Source organism: Juglans microcarpa x Juglans regia, chromosome 2S (assembly GCF_004785595.1).
Source record: "Juglans microcarpa x Juglans regia isolate MS1-56 chromosome 2S, Jm3101_v1.0, whole genome shotgun sequence".
NCBI classification, from domain to species: domain Eukaryota; kingdom Viridiplantae; phylum Streptophyta; class Magnoliopsida; order Fagales; family Juglandaceae; genus Juglans; species Juglans microcarpa x Juglans regia.
The window spans coordinates 3,920,932-3,929,176 of NC_054597.1; the positions used below are offsets into that span (position 1 = coordinate 3,920,932).

General features: G+C 37.6%; 1 pseudogene; it reads left to right on the forward strand.

Moving 5' to 3' along the window:
- Window positions 1-4,808: 4,808 nt before the first annotated feature.
- Window positions 4,809-8,138, forward strand: LOC121252259 (annotated as a pseudogene).
- The last annotated feature ends 107 nt before the right edge of the window (window positions 8,139-8,245 follow it).

The window sequence follows — 8,245 nt, forward strand, 5'->3', positions numbered from 1 at the left end:
TTTGCTACTCAAGGAAGAACCGAACGTAGCATTATACTCCGCATACATGTCTGATAATAATTGTCTCACCCTCGACAACAAATCTTCAGCCCAATTTTGATTATAAATTTTTTTCAAGTGAAAAGTAAGAAGCCCCAACTTACTACGTGGATCAAAGAAAACAACAATCAACAACAACAAATTCATCATATCCAATGAACTCCAATACTTATCAAATTTCATTCTCATGCTTATGGCCATGCTCATCAAACAAGTATTCTCACTCTCACACAGTCTAACCAACTCTTTTTGGAGCCTACAAATCTCTCAAAAATTTGTGTTTGCCGTGACATGTAAAGAACCAGAAAATCGACAAGTGGCGTCATAAAACATTTTTAAAAATTTCACAAAAACTCGCACTGTCTCCCACTTGTCAGCTCTAGGAGGCCCAATGTTTCCATCCTTAAAGTAAGAAAGAAAATTGTAGTCCTCACTCTCCATTCGCCTAAAAGCCTTTTCAAATTTCTCAGCAGCCTCCAACATCATGTAAGTTGAATTTCATCGGGTTTGCACATCAAGGCACAACATTTTTTTACAATCAATTTTTTCCTTTTCTGAACATCTCTTAAACTTGTCTAATCTTGCAGGGGATGAGTGCACATATCTAACCGCATTTTTAACCATTGTAATGGCATCATCACACTGCTTAAGACCCTCATTCACGACAAGATTCAGAATATGAGCACAATATCTCATGTGCATATACTTCCCCTCCAACATATTTTCCGTAAAAAAATGTCTCAAATATGCAATTACAGTATCATTTGAGCTAGCATTATCAACAGTAACAATAAATATCTTATCAATGCCCCAATGAAGGAGGCACGATTCAGCATATTTTCCAATGGTATCCCCTCGATGATTAGGGATTAAACAAAAATTAATGATTTTCTTTTACAATTTCCAATCACTATCAATGAAATGGACAGTTAGGTACATATAATTAAGATTTTGTACCGGTATCCACGTATCGGTAGTTAATAAAATCCTCATTCCCCCATCTTTAAATAACTTTTTAAGTTTGGCTTTTTCAGATGCAAATAGTTTCATACAATCTCTTGCAACCATCACTCGACATGGCACTTTAAATCTAGGTTCAAGTAACCAAACCATCTTCTTAAATCATTGCCCATCCTCACAGCCTCCTCACTATATTTTGGGACATGAAGGTAGATGGTTTTGCATGGTTGAAACTCCGTTCCTCTTCGAGTGGCAAGCGTATATCTTGCCACAATAATTACACTTGGCCTTAGGATTATCTACGGAACAGCCCTCAACTTTTGTAAAATGGTCCCAAACAATTGACGGATCATTCCCCTTCTGTTTCTTAGGAAGTGGACAATTACTATTATTAGGGGCACTTGAAGCCGGATGTTTTGGTATTTGGGAGTTCGAATCAACATCAATTAGACTTGACGAAGAATCCATTTAACATGTAAAACCAAGAAAGAACAAAAAAATACTACAATTGTCAATTACACAGCAGCTAGTTTGCAACGTGGCAAACATCACAAATCTAAGATTCTAATCTACATTTTAGATCGCTCATAAATCTCACAAATTATTTTACTTTCAATAAATTATGAGCATTTATTGTCAATAAACATCACAAATTATATTACTTTCAACAAAACTGAAAATCAACAAAAATGTCAATAAAACACAATCCGTGAATGCACACTGCACAGTCCCTAACCTAGATTGGAATACCATCAATCTTCAATCATTGATTCACTATTTCACCATCTCAAACCAGAAAACACAATTCTTAATCCACTGATTGGTCCTCTTAGGCTCTTATCAAAAAATAAATTTCAAGAAAATCACTAATAACTAATCAGACTCATCAATCGACACTCATCACTAAATTTAAATCAAAATTTCAGAATTTTCATCCTCATAAATCTCACAAAATCATACATAAAAAATATAATGGAGGCTCTCGGGCTGCGCCATTTGTAGGAGGAACGTCGAGTGGTGGAGGCTGTGCCGCTGCTGGACGGTGGACCGCTGGGCGTCGGTGAACCATGAGTGGCTGGAGTCGTTGGAGCCTGGACTGGTCACTGGAGTGGAGTGGACAACGCTGACTGTTGAGTGTCAAAATCGAATGAGAAGGGGGAGGGAGAAAGAAACTGAGATGGGGGATAATATGCCCTAGTAGGAACGACGTTCCCTTTATTTTTATTTTTCCTAAACTTAAGATGCAAACGACGCCGTTTCACTTAAATAAGTAAAACAGCGTCGATTAATGAATGAATATATTTTAAAAAAATATATGTATATGGCGTCGGCCGGTTTTTTAGTTTTTGGCTGGTTCAAACTGGGATCGAACCAGCCGACGCCGGTTTTGATAATTTACCACTGATGGCCGACCGGTTCCCTGCCGGTTCCGAGCTCGGCGGCCGGTTTTAGTCGGTCCCGGTCGGTTTGCCGGTTTTTTGTACAACCCTATAAAATATTATACATAAAATTGTAAAGATACGTAACACTAGTTGACTAAGGTGCCGTTTGGATACAGAAATACTCTCAACCCATGATCTCATATCATTTCATCTCATCATTATAACTTTCACAAATTCTCATATAAAATATAATAAATAATTCAATTTTTTCAAATTTCAAAATAATAATAATATTAAAAAATAATATTTTAATAATACTTTATTCAACTCATTTAAAACCATCACATCTCATTGCATCTTGAAAAAGTCCGTATTTTCAACCATCGCAAAACCAGTGTGATCAAAAAATAAAAAAATAAAAAGAATACTCCCAAGCTGTGCTTGGCCAGACGCTAATAATTGTGGGCCTATGTGTTATGGTTCTTGAACACGAACCGGAGGTCCCTTTACCACATAATTTATAAAGGATGGTTTGGATTTAAAGATGAGATGAGATGTTTTAGATGAATGATGAAAGTTGAATAAAATATTGTTAGAATATTATTTTTTAATATTATTATTATTTTGAGATTTAAAAAAATTGAATTGTTTATTATATTTTATGTGAGAATTTAAAAAGATTGTAATGATAAAATGAGATAAGATAAAATACTTTCCGAATCCAAATAGGGCCTAAGTTAACATCTCTCTATCGCGTTTTCATTCAGGAAACAAATACCAACCGAGCAATTGTGGTGATGGTGTTAGGGTTTACTACACCCATCCATTCTTTGATCTCATCGCAAAAGCCATCGTGTTTGTCTTCACCGAGTCACTTGTTCCAATTGGCGTGTAGTCTTGTTATGAACCCAACTAAGATTGGGCCGGGCTTGATGGGCCTCTGACTTAGTTGTTATCTTTACTTTTTGATTTGTTTAAGTTGTTTAGTGACCCGAAGTAGGTCATCATCTTTCATCCAATATATGTAGAGGAAATGGGAATCCTTGTTTGGGATCTTGAATTTGGAAAATACTATGAACATCCGTCATTTTGATTTGGGAGGAATTGAGACCTCGAATACCCCAAGGCGTAGCTTTTATCATTATCTTCTTATTCTTCTTTTATTGTCAATATTACTGTTCTTACACTGAGGTTCATTACAAATCTCATCGATTTTAAGCCCAATCTCTGCCACTTCTGGCAGCTTTCTCTTTGAAGTTGCTGCCTCTGCTTGTTTCTTTCTTTTTCCATAACTTCCTCTTTGAATTTTGGGGATTCATGGCTCAATTTTTGGGTTCGGGCATTTCCATCTTTGTCGCTTCTTTTAATATTAATATATATATTTTACTTTTAAAAAGAACATAAAAGAAAAGCTTTATATGCTTCCTTAGGCTGATTTGTATGGATCATGTTGATGTCATATTTTGCAACCCGAGTAATTCTACGTGAATTCGTCCACATGTAACTAGAGAGAAATGAGGGTTTCGGAGTGGTGGGGACACCTTTGATACTAAAGTCAGTATAAGTTCATTGAGAGAATTATGAACAAAAGTGTCAAAAGTGTCTGAACCCCTCATATGGCTGAGGGAGGGGGTATATATACCTAGTCAGGATTATCCCCGAGAATGAGATGGTGGGTGTGTTGCTCCATACTGGAGTCGGGTGTACCTGCCATCTCCCTGCTGACTTGCTAGACTTGATCGTGATTGATACTAACTCTCCAGGAGGTACGTCGTGGCGTGTCTAGTACCGTGATTCATTAAATATGGCATGACTCCCTATCGTGGTGTGCTTGTTTCCGTCCCATTATATGCGGTGTGGCCCCGGTCAAGTGCATCCATCCCTTTGGCCTGTCTAGACGTCGGGATTCAGGGACAGAGACTGTCCTAAACATCGGCCAGCAATGGTGTTAGACGACCCTGTCTTCCATCCTCTGCCCAGCATGCATCGCCCAACTGCTTCCCCTCCCAAGCCCCCCTGGACAAGACCTGGCCCAGCCAGCCCTTGTCCTCGGGTCTTGAAACTGTTCAGGCCTTGTGGGCCGGGCCCACTCCCCTAGCCCGGCCCTAAGGATTACTCCCCTCAGAGTTCCCATGCGTATTCTATTCGATTCTACATATTGAGACTTCTACCCTGAAGAAATCTTATTAAAGAGTAATTTTCTAAATCATTACCTTGTAAGCAACCAAGCTGAGGGCAAGGTTTGAGGATTTTCATTATCCTGGGGAGGAACTCAGTGGTCGATTGTTTTTCTTCTGGTGTAAATAATTAAACGTTGCCAAAAAGTTGAATTTTTTTTCTCATCAGTTATGATTTTCTTGGTAGATTCCGCTGTCGGGTTCTGATATATGTACTCATGCAGGACACCCCATTGATATGTAATTTTTTTTTTCCAGGAATGGGATTGTGACGCTAATTGCTGAAAATCGTAAATTGTTTCAACTCTGCGAGTTTGGGTGGATCTATATGTATTTCATTTTGACCCGTAATGGAGATATAGACCTGTGGAAAACCAATTGATTTATTACTAGAAAAGGTCCTCTGTATGAACATTCTTTCTTCTGATTACTTCAAAGAGCTTTACCGATTAAAAACATACCATGAGGTGATCAACGAAATTTACAATCAAGTTGATCATGTGGAGCCATGGATGACTGGAAACGGTGGTGGTTCTTCAACGGCATTCTGTCTTCTTTACAAGTTTTTCATTATGAAACTCACTGTCAAACAAATGCATGCGATCTTGAAGCACCCGGATTCTCCTTACATTAGAGCAGTAAGTAAAGCCTTTTCCTATTTATGATTCACTCTGTTTCCACTTAGATTTGTCAAAGAATTAACGGTAATGGGAAGTGGTTTTTTATGCCTATATTAATATATAATATGTGCATGTTAGGACTGTGATTCTTTACGGGGAAGGCTATCTAGCTGATGAATATTTTCTAGCATCTTGATGTATAATGTATAATTCTGATGTTGTAACCACGGTTTTCCTCTGCCATAAGTGAGTATTATCAATAAAATTAGAGTACCGTCATCTTTCTAAAAAAAAAAGTATAATTCTGATTTTTTTTTTTTTCATTTTTATCTCTTTGCCAATTGTTTAAAATTGTAATCTATATTTGTGGCACTAGATGGCTTATCTAGTATTTTTTTGTGTGATTATGTCACTAATGAAATCTACTTATAAAAAAAATATTTCTAATGAAATTTTACTCTGTTTGTGAAAGATTTTTTTTTTACAATAGTACACATAATTTTTTTTTTGATCGGTTATTGAATGCTCGATTGAGATGGAATGTTAATTTTGTAATTTTTTTTTTTATAATTTTTCTCTACCTCCAAGAAGTCCACATTATACAGAGGAGCAGCATTCCACACCTCTCCATTGGTAATTCGGTATGTCCTTTCAACAGAACCTTCCAACAGAGCCGTGAAGTGATAGATGTTCACCTGCTTGAGATATGCTGCAGATCCAAAGACTTTCTGGAATTGGTTTGAACCATATATTAAAGATGAAGAGGTATTGAAAGGTGTTCAGCTACTTTATTAGCATATGGTAGTCTAGTATTTCATTAGTCCAAATTTCGTTTTGCTTTCAAAATTTTAGTTTTGATTATTTTTCATCCAAAACTCAACATCGTTGACTTGTTTTTTACTAAAAGCATTTCTTCTGCATTAGACTTTTATCTTGAGTCGCTTGTTACCAATGTTTTCGAGAATTTCATCACTTTTATTGTTTCAAAATGTCAGAGTAAGTTAAGTTTCGGTGACCTTTGACATGGAAAACAGAGATATGATGGGAATTCTTTGAAACTGCAGATTGGAGACATAAAATGGTACTCTTGAGAACGATATTTATAAAGAAGATTGGTCTAACTTTTTAAGGAAATAAATTGAAATAGATAGTCGTGTAAAGAAATATCAAGCAGTGCAGATAGAAATAGAGGTAATTTAACCCCTGAACTTCAAGGAATTCTTGGCTCATGTGCTGAACTAGTTTTAGTTCAACTAAAAATGATCTTTAGTCTGCAAGTGTTTTTTTTTTTTTTTTTTTTTTTTTTACTTTCACCCTATCTAATTATGTTGTCAGTCTTCTTTGTCTAATAAAATCTGTTTTTACCTATCAAAAAAAATTATGTTGCATGTCTGTCTTGTGAAGTGAATAACTACTAAAAACTACTCAATGAAATTCGATGGAATTAGTCATTTGTCTTAATGTTTTGTTGGTTTTGTTTCTAAAACATGATATCGGTAATCAGGAATTCTCTCCTGGATCCAATGGACAAATGGACACAATGGGTGTATATTTGCGTGATTTGCTTCTTGGACAGGTTAGATGTGCTTACTATTTTAAGTCATTGTGCCTGCTACAAGAACCGTAGTCATTTTTAGTCTTTTATTCTGTAACAAGATTTTTAGGGCATTGACCAAAAATCATTCACATTCAGTTATATTCGCATTGCTATTGTTTGACTACCATATTTTTTTTTAAATTTTCCAGATATGTTCTGCTGGTCAAAGGTCCAGCTGCATAGATGATCTAGCATGCTGCATTTTTCAACTTTTATGCTTCATGATTTCATATTTTGCATGGCAAAGTGAATTAACAGTCCGTGTTCTTGCAGTACTACTTTGATACCCTTTTTCCCCGCATCCCTGTTCCGTTAATGCGACAGGTTGTTGCTAATCTTGAGAAGTTGAAGCTTCCAACCAAGCATTCTGGTGTGACGGGAATCCAATCGACATGGTTCTGATGACACTGCTCATAGGCCACCCTCAGTGAAAGCTGCACTTTCTGTCTCTTTTGGTCAGCGTGCTCCTCATCGTGCTTCTACCAGGGACTCATCACCTGTTCGTTGTACCCTACCACCAGCCTCTCATGACAGAGCTAGCAGTGATGATCCACGAAGATCCCCCCGGACCTGTCGTAGCCAGAGCTGTGAATATTCTGATAGAGAATATTCAGACAGGGACAGGGATAGGGACGGGGATCAAGAGAGAGACAGGGACAGGGACCGGTATCAAGATCAAGAAAGAGAAAGAGATAGAGGCCGAGGTTGGGATCGAGAGAGACAGGGACAGGGACCGGTATCAAGATCAAGAAAGAGAAAGAGATAGAGGCCGAGGTTGGGATCGAGAGAGATATAGGGACAGGGACCGAGATTGGGATCGAGATAGGGATAGAGTTAGGGATAGGGAGAGGGAAAGAGAGCATAGTCATGACTATGATCGGCAGTCCAAATATACAGAGAGAGAAAGTAGAAGTAACTATGAGAGTAGCAGTGGTGATGTTAATAGGCATTTTCGTAGCAGGAGCAGGAGCAGGAGTTGGAGCTTGCAAGCTAGTCTTGCACATGGTGATCATCAATCGAGTCCACACAGAGATGGAAGCAAGGAAAAGACATCTGCATCTAGCAATCTAGCAAAACTTAAGGATCTCTATGGTGATATAGGTGATCAAAAAGGAGATGCTGGTATGGAAAGGGTTCCTGGAAGGGATAATAGTGGTGAAGAAGTAATTAGACTTGGTGGTTCAACTTGGAAATAATGAGAAGTGGTTCGAATGCAGTTACTCTGTATCAGATGTGACCTTGAAGCCTTTTAAGGAGGATAACTCCTTATGTTTTGACAACAGGGTCATGACTTGGTCTCTTCTCCCTCACTTTTTACCCGAGGGAGATGTAGGTTGATGGATGCTAACCACACTAGCTCATGTATCTTATGTTTGGGGCCGACTGTATATTAGATGTTATTAAGGTTTTACTTTTTTGTTATTTTTTAGATTCTGCTTAACCTTATAATTGAATAATTGCTTCGGAGGC